At 45.8% G+C, this 17,971-nt stretch overlaps 1 long non-coding RNA gene across 1 annotated transcript in view; it reads right to left on the reverse strand.

Moving 5' to 3' along the window:
• Positions 1-250: 250 nt before the first annotated feature.
• Positions 251-17,971, reverse strand: part of LOC122458578 — a 72,988-nt gene continuing 55,267 nt past the window's right edge. Inside the window, exon 3 of the long non-coding RNA XR_006278624.1 lies at positions 251-1,719. This is a non-coding gene — a long non-coding RNA (uncharacterized LOC122458578). The remainder of the gene's footprint in view (positions 1,720-17,971) is intronic.

A 17,971-nucleotide genomic window follows, 5' to 3' on the forward strand; every position in this document is an offset into this window, starting at 1 on the left:
ATTTGTCCCTTTCGACTGATTAGTTCAACTGATGAAAACTCCAAAGTCGGTTTCTTTTGGGGGTTGGGGAGGAGAGGAGGATTTTTTAAATCTTATCCTTTATTCTACAACTTATAGTTCTTATAGGAGTGCTAGTACTTCAATAATCTTTATAGAGCTCCAATTATACCATAGACAATTGATACTAGTGAGCTTCAGTGCATTTTAATACCTGGTTTAAAATCTTCAGAGTAGAATATTCGTAGTGCTCACTTGGCCGAGATGCGAGAAGAAAGAATAAAGATCAAATTTGCATTATGTTACAGTGGTGGTTCCTCTCTCCCGCTGAAGTTCTGTCAGCTTTCCCAGTTCTAGTTCCACCCCAGACGATTGGAGCTAGCAGTGTGCACTCATGGAGCGGGGGAGAATAATTCCTTCCTCTTCTGGAATCACTGGCTGGAATCCTATGGCTTGTGTTATGCAGGAGGTCAGATTAGTTGTTTACAGCAGTCCCTTCTAGCCTTTTAATCCATGAACCAGATCTTCAGCTGCTGTCAATCAGTGTAGCTGCACTGAAGGGAAGACTCCAACTGGATCAAGCTTCTGCTGAGATTAGGTGGAACCTGAATTTGACCATCTCTAAAATATTCTGCAAGACCCACGTCTTCATACATGCATTTCCTTACTGAGTAGGCTTGGCCACCCCACTGCACTTGGAGTATGACCTTTAGGATAAGAATCTATGGAAGAGGGTGAATGGATGGCTAAGCTTGTATTAGAGGGCACATATATGCAAGAGTGCCCAGATACTGTTGTGATGGCACTTAAAATGTCCCTCATAGAGCTATTGGTGAAAGCCTATGGAGAAAGCTGATGAGACATTAGACCTGTCCTGGGTAGCCCAAATGTTGAATGAAAAAGGATTTGTATAATACCATGAGACGTATTCTTTATATGTGGCCACCTCTGGTATATATATCTTGCGTATGAAAGACATAGCATTAAAAGGATCTCTAAAGCTGCGAGCACCTAACATGGAACTCCAGCTTCCCTGAAAGCTACTGGCTGCTCAATGCTTTTGAAAAATCAAGTCACTTATTTAGTTGGCTAAACAGGGACATAGGAACTTAACTTCAGGCTTCCACTTTTGAAACTCTTGGTCAGCATTTTGAATCGCCGTGGTATTGATGAGAAGACGGCAGCTTTAATGACTGATCCTCCTTTTGATGTACTCCACAGGGGTAAAGCCTGTCCTACTTCCTTATCCCAGATTTGTATCATCAGTGGTTTCTGAGTTCCCAAGCATTAATTTCCGGGTGTTCTTTCTGAAACCTCATCCTAATCCAAAGGAAACTAGAGTCCATGCCCTAAGCATCAGAAGAGCTTTGAGTTTTTAAATGGATAAGGCTAAGGTATTTTGTAGTCTTTGAGGATCAGAGCAAAAGGAATGCCATTTCCATGTAACATCTCTCCAGTAGATCACCTTGCACTGAGACATGTCATAGGGTCAGCCTGGTTTCAGCCTAAGGCTCTTGGGGACCTGCACACTACTGAGCCTAAGCAGCATCAGTGACACTGTTTTGTAATGTTATCCTCATAGCAATGGGAGTGGCTCCCTGGAGTTCTACCTTCACATCTACATAGCACTACTCTGATGAACCGGCATCTGGATCCGACACTTGCTCTGCAGTCCTTGTCTGATGAAAACTCCTCCACGCACCTTCCAAGAGTCTCTGCTCACTGCAGTCCCACATGTGGGAATAGACAGAAGAATTAAAAAAAATAATGAAACTGGCTGGAATTTTCCAACATTCAATTTTTTCAGTAAAATTGTGTGTCAAAATTTTGGAAGTTCAATTAAAAAAATCTGGCCATTTTGTGCGTGTGTGTGAATTCCCTTCCCCCACATACCTATTTTCCTGACTAGCTCCAAGAAGAAGAGTACTGGCCACAATAAGAGGGGCTCCCCACACGCCTTGCCTCTGTGTATTCTTGCTCAGCACTCTCTCACACAAGACTCTTGGACAAGATTTGTGTAAGACCCTAGCAACTTGGGGATCCCTCTATTTGCGATGCCTCTATTGAGATGCCAACCTGAAACACCTGATTTTCAGAGGGGAGCGGTTCAGTGTTTTCTAAAAAGGCACCTCAAGAGGGGCAAACAAAAAGCAGAGACAACCCCAAGTTACTACTTTTAGGAAAACGTCACCCTGGGGGATTCATGGAAGGAACTGAGGTGGGCTGGAAGCTGCCAGAGGTTTATAACCACATCTCTGAAACTTCTGGGGCTCGGCACGGAATATTGAGTGGGTGCCAGCTGCACCGATGTTCTAGAACAGGAGTGGCAAACTACGGCCTGCGGGCTGGATTCGGCCCACCAGCCATTTAAAATCCAGCCCTCGAGCTCCTCCTCTGGCACTCCAGCTGGCTCCTACACGCTCCAATGGCCCCCTCCTGCTCTCCCAAGGAGTCTGAGGGGGCAGCGCCTAGGACGGAGCAGTGTGTAGAGCCAGCCTGGAGCACCCTCCTGCACCCCAAACCCCTCATCCCCATCTCCACCCAGAGCCCGCACCCCCAGCTGGAGCCTGCACCCCAACCCCCTGCTCTGGCCCTGATCCCCCTCCTGCCCTCTGAACCCCTCAATCCCAGCCCAGAGCACCCTCCTATACCCCAAACTCCTCATTCTCAGCCCCACCCCAGAGCCTGCACCCCCAGCCAGAACCCTCACCCCCCCTGCACCCCAACCTCCTGCCCCAGCATTGATCCCCCTCCCACCATCCAAACCCATCAGTCCCAGCCCAGAGCACCCTCTTATACCCCAAACTCCTCATCCTCAGCCCCACCCAGAGCCTACACCCCCAGCTGGAGCCCTCCCCCCACACCCCAACCTCCTGCCCCAGCCCTGATCCCCCTCCCACCCTCCAAACCCATCAGTCCCAGCCCAGAGCACCCTCTTGTACCCCAAACTCGTCATCCTCAGCCCCAACTCAGAGCCTGCACCCCCCCCGCACCCAACTCCCCCGCCCCAGCCCAGGGCCCCCTCCTGCACCCTGAACTCTGCATTTCTGGTCCCACCCTGGAGCCCACACCCCCTCCCGCACCCCAACCCCAATGTTATAAGCATTCATGGCCCGCCATACAATTTGGCCCTCAGGCCAAAAAGTTTGCCCACCCCTGTTCTAGAAGGTTCCTGAAGCACAGCAGTCCCAGGAGAGACGAGATTGTGGAGAGGAAACTCTCTTGATGTATGACAATCATTATAGTCAGTAAGTGGTTTCCTCTCCCCCCCACCCCAGCAACTATCCAAGCAAAGGCATGGAATGAGAGTGCTGCAATTTGAGCTGTCTTGCTATCAGGGAAGCTCCAAGCAGCCACCATCCCTGAACTATAAAAGGTGTGAAATCTCATCAATTTTCACCCAACTAATCCAAGCTGACTCAGCTTTGCTAACTCTGTCTCCATGCCTCAGCCTCTATCTTGCCACCGTGCATTAGCTTCTTTCTAAGTCCCTCACAGTGCATTAGCAGATGGCAAGATTTATTATTGGGAGCTAATAACTGCGTGCGTTGCATGTTGTTCCACATAAAGCAGGCTCTGAGAAATGACTGTGGACACTAATTGCACTGGACTAAATAATGACAGGTTGACACCATTATTGTCAATGATACAGAGATTTACAAGGGACAGGATGCCCAGGGTTTAAGATGACGGTGCTAATTGTATCGCTGAACCATGCATCTTACAACACCTTTCCCATTATCCATGTAGAGTAACTCCACTGCCTTTGGAGGTAACTAGCACTCTTCCTCATTCTGCTATCATCTCATAACAGTGTCAGTGGAAATACAACAAGAGATAATTGAATCAGCAAGTGAGAAATTCTGTTTGCTATACAAGCCAAAGAAAACCAAGCAGATTTAGTCAACAGTAGAAAGAAAAGGAGTACTTGTGGCACTTTAGAGACTAACAAATTTATTTGAGCATAAGCTTTCGTGAGCTACAGCTCACTGCATCTGATGAAGTGAGCTGTAGCTCACGAAAGCTTATGCTCAAATAAATTTGTTAGTCTCTAAGGTGTCACAAGTATTCCTTTTCTTTTTGCGAATACAGACTAACACGGCTGCTACTCTGAAACCAGTCAACAGTAGGATGGGCTTAATCAGATCATAACACACAATATTGGGTATCATCCAGCTTTGTGTTTAATTTGTTTTCCCTATCTTCTTAATAAAATACAGTGTTTACCCATGGTGTCCACACTATGATATCTGAAATACCACAAGATCAGCTTATTCATAATTTATAGAAGATAATTAAGGTAGCTTGGATACTGTTGTGCGGGAATGGCTAGCAAATGCAGACATAATAGCAACTAGTCCACTGGCCCAGGTTGCTAGCCAAAGAATTCAGCTGTATTAGCTTCAGTTTGATTCAATTAGACGTTACTGGCAAACTACAGAGGTGTTGGCAGAGGACAGAAGAAGGATCCTTTGGTTTCTGTCAGAGGAGGGTATGACCCAGCCACGAATTGGTTCCACACTGCTGCATTCAGGGTTTGAATCCCTTTTTCATTATGATCCACTAACAGGCTGGTACACAGCATGATGCTCTCTCTCCTTTCTCCTGCAGCGAGGCTTAGCTGTTCCTCAGTTTCAGTTCTATGGATGCGGAAGGCATGTTGATATGTCTGCATAGTGCCTAGCCCAAAGGGGCCCCCACTAAAGATCAGGGTCTCTTGGCTGTGCTGCAGTACAAATACCAAGTGGGCAATTGAATATGAGGACAAGTAACAGCCTGAAGTCACTGTTTCCCATTTAGTTGTGTCTAATCTACAGTAGAGCCTGGAAATGCTCCAACATCTAGCCTCACAACTGGTGCAATCAATAAATCATGGGCCAAAACCGGTTTCCCCAACCTGTTACTGAAGGAGCTGCTTACGTGAGATCTGGGGGTGCTCATCACCTCTGAAAATCAGAATGCTTCTATTTGGATGCCTAAGTATGGAGTTAGGTACCCAAGTAGGCACCCAGGTTTGCTAAGTGACTTGCCCAAGATCACTGAGTAAGTCAGTGGCACAACTGCTATTATAAGTATGCCATTGAAGTTAATGGGAGCTGATAACACTATACGCCTTGGAGGATGGTTGGTCATGTGGTTATGGTGCTTCACTAGACTTCCCCAAATCTAGCTATATCACAGGTGACCTTAGGGAACTGACTTAATGTCTCCCTGTCTTAATTCTCCATTAGTAAAATGGGGTATAACAACATTTTCTAACTTGTCTGGTCAGTTTGTCAGCTCCTTCGGGCAAGGACTGTCTCTTACAAGGTGTTTGCTCAGAGAATAGCACAATGCAGCACGGATTTTGGGTGAGGCAGGCACTACTGTAGTACAAACAAACCTGTGCTCTGACTACTCATCCCCCTTGTAGCTCATTGCCAGTGCAACTTTGGGAGAAATGATGCCTGAGAAGGTGTACTAGGACACGATTACTTGATAGAGAGACTTAGACAGATGGCTGGATAACTAGCACGATAGCCTCTACGTTAAAAATCATTCAATATGCATTTGAAATAAGACCTCTCTCAACTCTCCCTGACAAATCCCTGTATTCAGTGTCCTGGGGTCATCTCTGCAGTTCACAGACTGCAAGCCTGATGTGGCATTTTTGTAATGAAAACAGTATTTCATAGCAAACTATAGCATCTAGCGACCTCAAGGTAATTACCAGCAATTCCAAGTGGACAGAAATATGTTATCAGTAATAATTTTATACACTTTACCCAGAGAACAGGCAAGAATACAGCACCCTGCCTGCATAATGCCTGGAGCAAGTATATGTTACTTTTCTCCGACTTAAAGCAAAGGAGTGTAGTTAGGACATGCCTTAATTAGTAGGCTCTCCTTCCTCTGCTTTAGTAGCCTGAATAGAGCTGGCAAAAAACAGATTTTTTTGGTTTGGTGGCAGTTCTGAAAAAAAAACCCAACAATAGTTCAAGTTGAATTGAAACTGATATTTCAGATTTTTCAGTGAATCAAAAAAAAATCAATTTTGGGTCTGTCCCAGGGCAACAATTCAAATCTCCCATAGCCCCAGGGAAGTGCCTAACCATTAGGCTAAGGTTATAAAGGAGTGTTTTGGGGTAGGGGGAGGATGGTGGCAACTCTACCACCATTGCCTGCTCCTCTGGGCATTTTGTGATTGACCAAAATCATTTGTGTCAAATTCACAAATATTTTCAGGTTAACCCAAACTGCCTTTTTTTGTTGACAAAACTGTTTGTCCAGAAAACCTCACCCAGCTCTCATCCAAAACTCGGAGCCATCTCACCCATGCAAATGAGACTGATTCAATGTTCAAGTCCTTCTAGCTACAAAGCATTCTAAACCGCCTGATCAGCCAGCCAACTTGAAACGCTCACAACCTAAAAACTCCTGAATGGATTTTCTTCTGGTTTTGCTTCTTTTACCGCTTTCCAGAAGACTTACGAACCAAGTCGGCTCCAATGGCAATATATATTGCATCTTACTTTATGTCGCTGCGTATAAGGCACAGGTAGCTGAGGGAGAGGCAAAGCATAAGGGCTACATTTTAGAAAGCTCTAATAATGTCCTTAAATTCTTTTCCATATGTAAGAATATGATGAAGTTAAGGCCTGATTTACCAGAGCCAAAATTCTTTTGCCATTGGCAGAGGGGATTCTTGGTGTTTGAAGGGGATAAAGCTGAATGTTCTGGAGTTATTGGACTATAACCTTGACACCAGGGCTGAATATTAGCTGTCCTGGGCCCATAGCCCATAGAGCTAGCTCAACCTTTTATTTTACTTGGCAGTAATGCAAGGAACCTACAGGCGTGTATCCTGTAAGACCTTGGCTTTAAGCAGGTTAGCATATCACAAGAAGCACAGATCTATGACTCTCAGCATAAATCAAATGGCCCAATAGTTACCCTAGCATTTGAAGAACTGGGAATAGCTTGCTTAAGAGAGAAGTCGTTACATAATGAGACGAGGCAACCACAGAAATATTGAACTGATACTGGGCTTGGATATATTAGGATAAAGTCATTGGCAGATGTTTAACTACTTGTGTTAGCAGTAATTGACGTATATGGTAATGAGCTAAAAGGTATGAATATGTTAACCTATAGGATAAAGACACCCCAGTATTATGAGGGTGAAGAAGTTAGAAAGAGACATGGGAGGCAGGGCATCTGAATAAATATTCATGATAGTCCCCAGGCCCTATAATAGGCCAGGCCACCATGTAAGCAAGAGGTGAGCTTTCCCTCTTTGACCCTTTAGCTTTTCATTGTCATCATCTATCACTGCCCTTCAGGCATTGGGGTCTGGACCATCGGACGCATTTGGCATGCCAGGGACAGGGCTGGCCCTTTGTCTCTTACCACTAGATCCCCAAGGAAGCATGTGAGTATATAAGTATATGAGCATATGCAAGGAATGATAGCCCAAATATCCCCTGTACTGCTATTTGTTTATGTGGTTTGGAGCTTTCTCATCTTTACTGATTGCATTAATAAAAGTGGCCAAGGTTTTGCTTTGCCCTCAGTGCAAGTGTCTTTGTCATACAGCCAGAGCTCTGTATGAGATATTGAACTTAGTTTTAATTTTGTTGTGTCTGATTCTGGAACTAGAACCCTATTACCCCCAGCTCATTAGATGAATATTATGTGGCAAGCAATACAATTATAAACCATTAAAGAATTAGGTTACAAACACAGGCCAGTGGGGAGAAAGTCCAGACTTGTAAGTAAAGAAGGAATAATTTCCCTGGCAATTGATTTTTTTTAATAGTGTACGTATGAGCTGTTCAGAGGTTTGGAATTCTAACAGTAGACCCAGGGGAGGTGAATTAGCGGGCAGAGTCCAGAAGAGGCAGTCAAAGGTGCATATGATAATTTATCACATGAATAGCCCTCCACAAAGGCAATGTGTGTGAGAGAGAGACCTGGGTTTAGTCCCATGCCAGAGAATCATTGTATTATTATGGGCAAGTCATATCCACTAAGCAGTGTGCTCTACTGGAAACAGTACAGGACCGGGACACAGGAGCCCTGGGCTCAGGTCCTGGGCAAGTCACTGGCCCTCTCTGTGCCTCAGTTTCCACACCTGTAAAATGGGGATAACGACATTGCCCTGCTTTGAGATCTACGGAAGGAAAGAGTTGGATGGATATTATTTTTCCCTCCTCTCCTCTATCTCTCTCTTTCCCTTCTTGCATACACCTCTTTTCCCTGCCCCCCTTTTCTCCTTCTCTTTTCTTTGTTGTTAAGGCAGTGTCTCTGGGAAAGCCAAGTGAGCCAAGACAAGTCAAAGAAGTGAATCCAAGACACCTCCCTCCAGTCCTTGTTCAGTGGTTGTGCAACACTGCAGTCTTTACTACGGCTACTTGTATTACAAGGCTTCTGGTGCCATTGCCAGAATTAGAATCCCCAGTGGGGGTAGGGCTATGGTCCTCTGCATGTCTGCTGGCCCCACGGAGAGCTGCAGTCCTCTTCAAAGGGCCCTCCACCCTGAGCTCCTAAGGCACAACAGTGGGCCACCTCCACACCCCACCTCCAAAGCAATGTATGCCGTGGCTAGGCCCTTAACTTCTCTGTCCTGCCATTTCTCCATCTGTAAAATGGGATACATAGTCACCTTTGCAATGTGCAGTGAGATGAAAAATGCTACAGTTTTAATAATTATAATAAAAAAAAAGGCAGCAACCCGGGCTGGTTTCATTCTGTCTAGGAGCCTGTGATGGGGTGTCTACCCCACACAGGACTGCAAGGGGTTAAGGTGGCCAGAATGGCCTATAAGTGCCAACCTCATAGTTGCTCTGGGGTTCAAGCACCCACTAAAAAGGGTGGCACTCAACGCCCGCAGGGCCTGCTTAATCTTTTGTGGGCTCCATTGCCCGGACCGTGGCCCTGCCTCCTGCTCCACCTGTGCTCCATCCCGAGGCCCCACCCCTGGTCGGCCTCTTCCCCCGAGGTCTTGCTCCCATTTAGCCTCCTCCCCACTGCGCTATGCCCTGAGGCCCTGCCCCTGCTCAGCCTCTTTCCCCTCAGGCCCTGCCCACTACTCGCACAGAGGGAGGGGAGGGAGAGAAGCACCCACTGGCAAAACCAAGAGTCAGCACCTGTGGGTGGGCCTATTAACTACCCGGGCTGTATCGAAAGGAGAAGCCAGGGAGGGCTGGGACCTAATTGCTGATGGTGCTCAGCTGAGGAGGAACAAGCAGGGCCTATATAAGCCAGGAAGCTGGCAACAGAAAGAGGCTGCAAGGAAGCAGGCTGCAGTCACTCCCTGGGCGAAGGGAGATGCTTTAGGGGCTAGAGGTAGTCCACAGTTACTCCGAGAGGAAGGAGTTGGGAGACTGGTGAACCCAGACAGGGGGAAGCCAGGAAGGTAGGGAAAGGCTCAGGGTGAAGCAGCAAGGTAGGACAGTGCAGGTCTTGGCTGCTGATTAGAGGGTCCTTGAGCTGGAACGTGGATTAAAGGCTCCCTTACCAGCCAGTGGAGATGTGGCACAGATCGGGTAGAGGACAGTGACCTGCCTAGGACAGTCTGTCTGGGAAATACTTTATTACACCCCCAGAAGGGGGCAAACCATGGGGTGACCTGGCCGGAGAGCTGAGTCACAAAGAGAAGGCTGCACTTTCTGGAGCAAGACAGGACAGGTGAAGACACCCCCAGAGGCGGGTGCAACGTCAGGCAGAGCTAATCCCCAGGATGGCCAGGAGCAGGCTCCACTAGCGGTGAGTGGACCCCGTGACAGAATCCTCTGCTAAAATGAATCAATTTATGGCTCAAGCCCCCAGCCAGAGCTGTACTCCAACTTTTGGCTCTGAGAAATTACAGTAGAATCTCCCTCAGCTTTGTAGGTTTCTCCACTCACAAGCACTTGGGAGTCCTTAGGAACATGGATCCACAGATGCCTTTCATTTGGGGTAAAGGCAAAAAAACAAAACAAAAATCTATATTTACATACAATGGGCAAGACCCAATCAGTACAGCAGGCATATCGCCAAGCCCAGTCAATTATCTGGTTTATTGAGGTCCAGAATTTAGTCACCCAGACTAATCTCCATCCACTGTGATGCCCTACAAGAGTCACCCAGAACTGCAAGTAATTATGTTACCGCTCTATCTCAGCAAGAGGGAGCTTTGCGGCTGCTAAGCTATGAGTCAGCTCCCTGACACACACCAACTCCTGACCAGGGAGCTTCAGGATGATACTACCCTTTCAGGGGTGATGACCTGTAAGAAATCCCATGTCTATTTATGTTGCTTGTGAATTTTAAGTTGGCTAACTATTATAGTGCTGCATCACCCACTACAGAACTGGTTCTCAACTCATTATCTGCCTAGGCAGGTACTGGGAGGTTGCTGGGTGATTTGGGCCTGTTGTAAATGTTAGGAAGTGGAGAGCTTAAAGTATTGTTGCTATTTTATTATTCTAGTTATGCCTGTTCTTTCTTCATCCCTCATCCTTTGTTCCCGGGACGTAATAAAGTTTCCCCTGTGGTTTTGCTGCTTTGGAGATTGTGATAATTATTTTATTCCTTGGATATCAAACTAGATGTCTAGTAAATTATTTGGTAGTAAACATTTTTCCAAGGGACAGCACTACTTGTGTTGCACATGCTAGGAGGGGACGCCTTGGATAGAGGCACCAGGTGCCAAGAGAGAGGACCCATAACCCTGAGGTGAAAGGGGAGAAGTCACTCCAAGCAGCAGGCACGAGGAAGAAGATTTTAGCCTCAGGGATGGGGTTACATTGTAATAGTCAATGTACCCAGACCTGGAAACAACTGGATTTCTCAGGGAGTTTACTGTGATTCAGCCCATGAAGTGAAACTCAACATAGGAATTATCAACACATTAGCAACAAGACACTGCCTTCTTTCAGAAGCATCCCTAGATCAATCTGTAGAGATCAAGGAAATGTGCATGGTGAAAAAGATAAAACACTGCTGCGAATGAAGTAAGTGGGTAGCCATTTTCTGCTCTCCTCCACACCTGGTGTGACCCATGCAGCTGCTCTGGTGTAAATGGAGCAGAATTTGAACGAGTGTATTTAAATAACCTCTAGACATGCAGCACACAAATTCTGCACCCACTGGAGTGATGGCATAAGAAGGAAAGGATTATAAGTTTATATTTAAAGCATTAGGCTAGGACTTGGAAGCGGGGGGGTTCAAACACTCTTGCTGCCACAGATGGCCTCTGTGATCTTGGAAAGTCACTTAATCTCTCTGTGCATCAGTTCCCCATCTGTACAGGACGGATAATAGTACTTCTCTTCTCCCTACCCTTTGTCTTGCCTATTTACACTAAGTTCTATGGGGCAAGGATTGTCTCATTATGTGTCTGTATAGCACCCAGCACAATTGAGCTCTGATCTTGGTAAGGGGCTTCAGTGCTGCCGTAAATATGAACAGCAGCAGCAGCATGAATCGACATCAGCAAGTGCAGAATCAAACCCATAATGAGAGGCTCAGACCTGTATGCTACTCTCAGTTACACCTGCATGTGTATTTATGAAGCTTGAAAAAGTGCTCTGTTTCCTTTGAGGTGAAAGGCCTCTTGGCATGTAAAATATGATTACTTCAAACCACATTCCTTAATTTAGAGATCTGAAGTTATTACAGCAACATGCCACATTTGTCATCCATTGTGGGTATTACTTTAAAAATTTATGTTATGGTGTTTTAAATATGCATTCAAAACAACTAAAGGCTTTTTGTTCAAACATTAAAATTGTAAAATTATCCCAAAATTCCTCAGTAATAATTAATTTTATGATTTCAACTCCACGGGCCAAATGCAGAGCTGGCAAAGACATGGGAGTTGCAGAATCCAGACCATTATTGATTAATTCTGTGCTTTGCCTGCTTTTCTGTAGCTCTCCTAGTATTCATTAGCCCTTTGATTAAAAGGGGCCCCATGGCTGTGCAATAGGGACTAGGATTGGGTATGTAGAACCTTTTATGTTGTTGGTTCACATCCCTTTTAGGTTGGTTGAGTCATTATCATTTGTTTCAGAGTAGCAGCCGTGTTAGTCTGTATTCGCAAAAAGAAAAGGAGTACTTGTGGCACCTTAGAGACTAACAAATTTATTAGAGCATAAGCTTTCGTGAGCTACAGCTCACTTCATCGGATGCATTTGGTGGAAAAAACAGAGGAGAGATTTATATACACACACACAGAGAACATGAAACAATGGGTTTATCATACACACTGTAAGGAGAGTGATCACTTAAGATAAGCCATCACCAACAGCAGGGGGGGGAAGGAGGAAAACCTTTCATGGTGACAAGCAGGTAGGCTAATTCCAGCAGTTAACAAGAATATCAGAGGAACAGTGGGGGGGGGGGGGGCGGGAGAAATACCATGGGGAAATAGTTTTACTTTGTGTAATGACTCATCCATTCCCAGTCTCTATTCAAGCCTAAGTTAATTGTATCCAGTTTGCAAATTAATTCCAATTCAGCAGTCTCTCGTTGGAGTCTGTTTTTGAAGCTTTTTTGTTGAAGTATAGCCACTCTTAGGTCTGTGATCGAGTGACCAGAGAGATTGAAGTGTTCTCCAACTGGTTTTTGAATGTTATAATTCTTGACGTCTGATTTGTGTCCATTCATTCTTTTACGTAGAGACTGTCCAGTTTGGCCAATGTACATGGCAGAGGGGCATTGCTGGCACATGATGGCATATATCACATTGGTAGATGCGCAGGTGAACGAGCCTCTGATAGTGTGGCTGATGTGATTAGGCCCTGTGATGGTATCCCCTGAATAGATATGTGGACAGAGTTGGCAACGGGCTTTGTTGCAAGGATAGGTTCCTGGGTTAGTGGTTCTGTTGTGTGGTGTGTGGTTGCTGGTGAGTATTTGCTTCAGATTGGGGGGCTGTCTGTAAGCAAGGACTGGTCTGTCTCCCAAGATCTGAGAGAGCGATGGCTCGTCCTTCAGGATAGGTTGCAGATCCTTGATGATGCGTTGGAGAGGTTTTAGTTGGGGGCTGAAGGTGATGGCTAGTGGCGTTCTGTTGTTTTCTTTGTTGGGCCTGTCCTGTAGTAGGTGACTTCTGGGTACTCTTCTGGCTCTGTCAATCTGTTTCTTCACTTCAGCAGGTGGGTATTGTAGTTGTAGGAATGCATGATAGAGATCTTGTAGGTGTTTGTCTCTGTCTGAGGGGTTGGAGCAAATGCGGTTATATCGTAGCGCTTGGCTGTAGACAATGGATCGAGTGGTATGATCTGGATGAAAGCTAGAGGCATGTAGGTAGGAATAGCGGTCAGTAGGTTTCCGATATAGGGTGGTGTTTATGTGACCATCGCTTATTAGCACTGTAGTGTCCAGGAAGTGGATCTCTTGTGTGGACTGGTCCAGGCTGAGGTTGATGGTGGGATGGAAATTGTTGAAATCATGGTGGAATTCCTCCAGGGCTTCTTTTCCATGGGTCCAGATGATGAAGATGTCATCAATGTAGCGCAAGTAGAGTAGGGGCATTAGGGGACGAGAGCTGAGGAAGCGTTGTTCTAAGTCAGCCATAAAAATGTTGGCATACTGTGGGGCCATGCGGGTACCCATCGCAGTGCCGCTGATTTGAAGGTATACATTGTCACCAAATGTGAAATAGTTATGGGTCAGGACAAAGTCACAAAGTTCTGCCACCAGGTTAGCCGTGACAGTATCGGGGATACTGTTCCTGACGGCTTGTAGTCCATCTTTGTGTGGAATATTGGTGTAGAGGGCTTCTACATCCATAGTGGCTAGGATGGTGTTTTTAGGAAGATCACCAATGGACTGTAGTTTCCTCAGGAAATCGGTGGTGTCTTGAAGATAGCTGGGAGTGCTGGTAACGAAGGGCCTGAGGAGGGAGTCTACATAGCCAGACAATCCTGCTGTCAGGGTGCCAATGCCTGAGATGATGGGGCGTCCAGGATTTCCAGGTTTATGGATCTTGGGTAGCAGATAGAATACCCCAGGTCGGGGCTCCAGGGGTGTGTCTGTGCGGATTTGTTCTTGTGCTTTTTCAGGGAGTTTCTTGAGCAAATGCTGTAGTTTCTTTTGGTAACTCTCAGTGGGATCAGAGGGTAATGGCTTGTAGAAAGTGGTGTTGGAGAGCTGCCTAGTAGCCTCTTGTTCATACTCCGACCTATTCATGATGACGACAGCACCTCCTTTGTCAGCCTTTTTGATTATGATGTCAGAGTTGTTTCTGAGGCTGTGGATGGCACTGTGTTCTGCATGGCTGAGGTTATGGGGTAAGCGATGCTGCTTTTCCACAATTTCAGCTCGTGCACGTCGGCGGAAGCAGTCTATGTAGAAATCCAGGCTGCTGTTTCGACCTTCAGGAGGAGTCCACCCAGAATCCTTCTTTTTGTAGTGTTGGCAGGAAGGTCTCTGTGGGTTAATATGTTGGTCAGAGGTGTGTTGGAAATATTCCTTGAGTCTGAGACGTCGAAAATAGGATTCTAGGTCACCACAGAACTGTATCATGTTCGTGGGGGTGGAGGGGCAAAAGGAGAGGCCCCGAGATAGGACAGATTCTTCCGCTGGGCTAAGAGTATAGTTGGATAGATTAACAATATTGCTGGGTGGGTTACGGGAACCATTGTTGTGGCCCCTGGTGGCATATAGTAGTTTAGATAGCTTAGTGTCCTTTTTCTTTTGTAGAGAATCAAAGTGTGTTTTGTAAATGGCTTGTCTAGTTTTTGTAAAGTCCAGCCACGAGGAAGTTTGTGTGGAAGGTTGGTTCTTTATGAGAGTATCCAGTTTTGAGAGCTCATTCTTAATCTTTCCCTGTTTGCTGTAGAGGATGTTGATCAGGTGGTTCCGCAGTTTCCTTGAGAGTGTGTGGCACAAGCTGTCAGCATAGTCTGTGTGGTATGTAGATTGTAATGGATTTTTTACCTTCAGTCCTTTCGGTATGATGTCCATCAGTTTGCATTTGGAGAGGAAGATGATGTCTGTATCTGTGCGAGTTTTTTCATGAAGTTGACAGATTTCCACTCTATACGGCTAAATTCAGTGCCTTGCATAATCACAGGTTTCAGAGTAGCAGCCGTGTTAGTCTGTATTCGCAAAAAGAAAAGGAGTACTTGTGGCACCTTAGAGAACACTTCAATCTCTCTGGTCACTCGATCACAGACCTAAGAGTGGCTATACTTCAACAAAAAAGCTTCAAAAACAGACTCCAACGAGAGACTGCTGAATTGGAATTAATTTGCAAACTGGATACAATTAACTTAGGCTTGAATAGAGACTGGGAATGGATGAGTCATTACACAAAGTAAAACTATTTCCCCATGGTATTTCTCCCTCCCACCCCACCCCCCACTGTTCCTCTGATATTCTTGTTAACTGCTGGAATTAGCCTACCTGCTTGTCACCATGAAAGGTTTTCCTCCGTCCCCCCCTGCTGTTGGATGGCTTATCTTAAGTGATCACTCTCCTTACAGTGTGTATGATAAACCCATTGTTTCATGTTCTCTGTGTGTGTATATAAATCTCTCCTCTGTTTTTTCCACCAAATGCATCCGATGAAGTGAGCTGTAGCTCACGAAAGCTTATGCTCTAATAAATTTGTTAGTCTCTAAGGTGCCACAAGTACTCATTATCATTTGTGTGACATGAGAATCTTGATTCATTTCCTTGCAGACAATTGCCCATGCCACAAGTTATGGTGACTCATTCTCTCCCTACAGCTAAGACCAAGGATTGAATTGGACAAGGAGACTGAACAGCTAAATTATACCCTCTGAGATAGAGGTGCATTGAGGGAAGCTTGTGCTGCTGTGTCTGCTCATATTGTATCTATCCCTACTGGGGAAAAGAGAGGACTTGGGTCTTTATGGCCAATAAGCTCATTTCTTTTGTAAGTAGCGCATTCAATAAAAGATGCAAATGTGGTCTGTGTCTCTCTTTTACACTATACTTTGAGTTTATTTTGGTTTGGTGTAACTTGCTCATGATTTGAAGTGTTGTGAAAGGGGAATCAGACCCCAAAGCAGCCTACCTAAAATACTAGGGGTGAAAGCTCAAAGCTCAGGCTCCTAGGTTTTTTATTACACTGTGGGTTACACATGTGCACCACATACCCTGAGCTGGAGAATGTGAAAGTAGTGTCCATTCATCTGCACTTGCCCCCGGCTCATGCTGTGCCTCTGACTGAGGGGATAGGAGGGGTGGACCAACTGTGATTCCTTCTCGGCTGTGAATCACAGATAATCCAACTCAGAAGGGAAGAAGGCGGCTAGTGGAATACAGATAGGGACCACACATCTCCAAGAACCTCCAATTCCAGGCAAGTAACCTCCTCTTCTTTGAGTGATGGTCCCTATTGTATTCCCACTGTGGATGACTGACAAGCAATATTTAAGTAGGAGGAAGGTGCGAGGATGTAGATGGGAGAGTGAGTGAAGGATCACCTTTCCAAAGGAGGCATTAGCAGAGGAGTCCTACACACCAGGGCATAATGTCTCACAAACATGTGAACAAAGCCCCATATGGGCACTTTATACATATCAAAGAGGGGTTCCTCCTGAAGGGATGCCATAGTTGTTGCTTGTGCTCTTGTGGAATGAGCTCTTACCCAAAGGGGAGAGGGAAGGTTTGATAGCTAATATCAGGGAAAAATGCAGCCAGAGATCCCTTTGGAGATTCTCTGGGCGGAGATAGCATGCCCCCCCGATTCCTTCTGCTGTAGCAATCAATATTGTCAGGGAATTCCCCTAATTGGTTTTGTTCTTTGCAGATAAAAGGCCAAGGGCCACCGGACATCAAGGGAGTGGAATCTCTGTTCCTCTGAAAGAAGAATGAAGTTTTGGAAAGAACACAGGTAAGTGAATCAATTGGTTTGGGTGAAATTCTGAAACTACTTTGGGGATGAAATTGGGACTTAAATGCAATGAAATCTTATCCTTGTGGAATACAGTGTAAGGAGGATCCACCATCATTGCTCCAAGCTTGCCAACCCTTCTGGCTGAGGTGATGGCTACAAGGATGAGAACTTCATGGAAAAAGAGAGACATGGAGCCTTGATAGTGCTGAAAGAACAAGATTCAGATCCCACTGGGGAGTAGGTTTCCAATTAAGCCTTTCCAGAATCTGGTGGTCAGTGGGTCTGCGAAGACTGAGTAGCCTTAAGAAGGTGAATGATATGCACTGATTGCTGCCATATGGACTCATAAGGAGCTAATGGACAGGCCTTATGTCTTTAGAGAAAGGATATAGTCTAAGATGAGGAATATCTGCAGTTTCTGGGAAAAGGAGTCTGATGTACTCAAGAAGAAAAGCACCTCCATTTAGCTAGGTAATATCTTCTAGTAGAGTCCTTCGTACTGTTAAAAAGGGTGTCTCATAGGTCTGTAGAACATGAATGTTCTAAGGATGATGCCCATCCAAAAACCAAGCTCTGAGGTGAAGCGGATGCAGGTCATGGTGCTGTTCCACTGGGTCAGTAGGTCAGAAAACATAGGGAGGATGATCGGTACTTGAGATGTCATGTGTTCCAGGCTTGGAAACCAAATTTGTCAGGACCTGTACGGGGCGGCTTGTCTTGCCAGATTTTGCATAGAACTTGTGGCAAGAGTGGTAGCAGAGGGAAGGCATGGGGTTCCCCATATAGCAAAAATGTTGCACAGTACTGAGCCATGGCACTCCCACTCATGGTTGACTGCAAAATGTCTGCTGAGGGAGTCTACAAGCACATTCCCCCCCTCCCCACAAAGATAGACTGCCAATAGCATGATTTGGTTGAGGACATCCCAGTTCCACAGGCTGACCAGTTCTGCACACAGATCTTGCTTCGTAGACTATCAGGGTTGGAAGGGACCTCAGGAGGTCATCTAGTCCAACCCCCTGCTCAAAGCAGAACCAGTTCTCAATTTTTGCCCCAGATCCCTAAATGGCCCCCTCAAGGATTGAACTCACAACTCGGGATTTAGCAGGTCAATGCTCAAACCACTGAGCTATC

The sequence above is a fragment of the Dermochelys coriacea genome, chromosome 2, assembly GCF_009764565.3.
Source record: "Dermochelys coriacea isolate rDerCor1 chromosome 2, rDerCor1.pri.v4, whole genome shotgun sequence".
Lineage (NCBI taxonomy): Eukaryota > Metazoa > Chordata > Testudines > Dermochelyidae > Dermochelys > Dermochelys coriacea.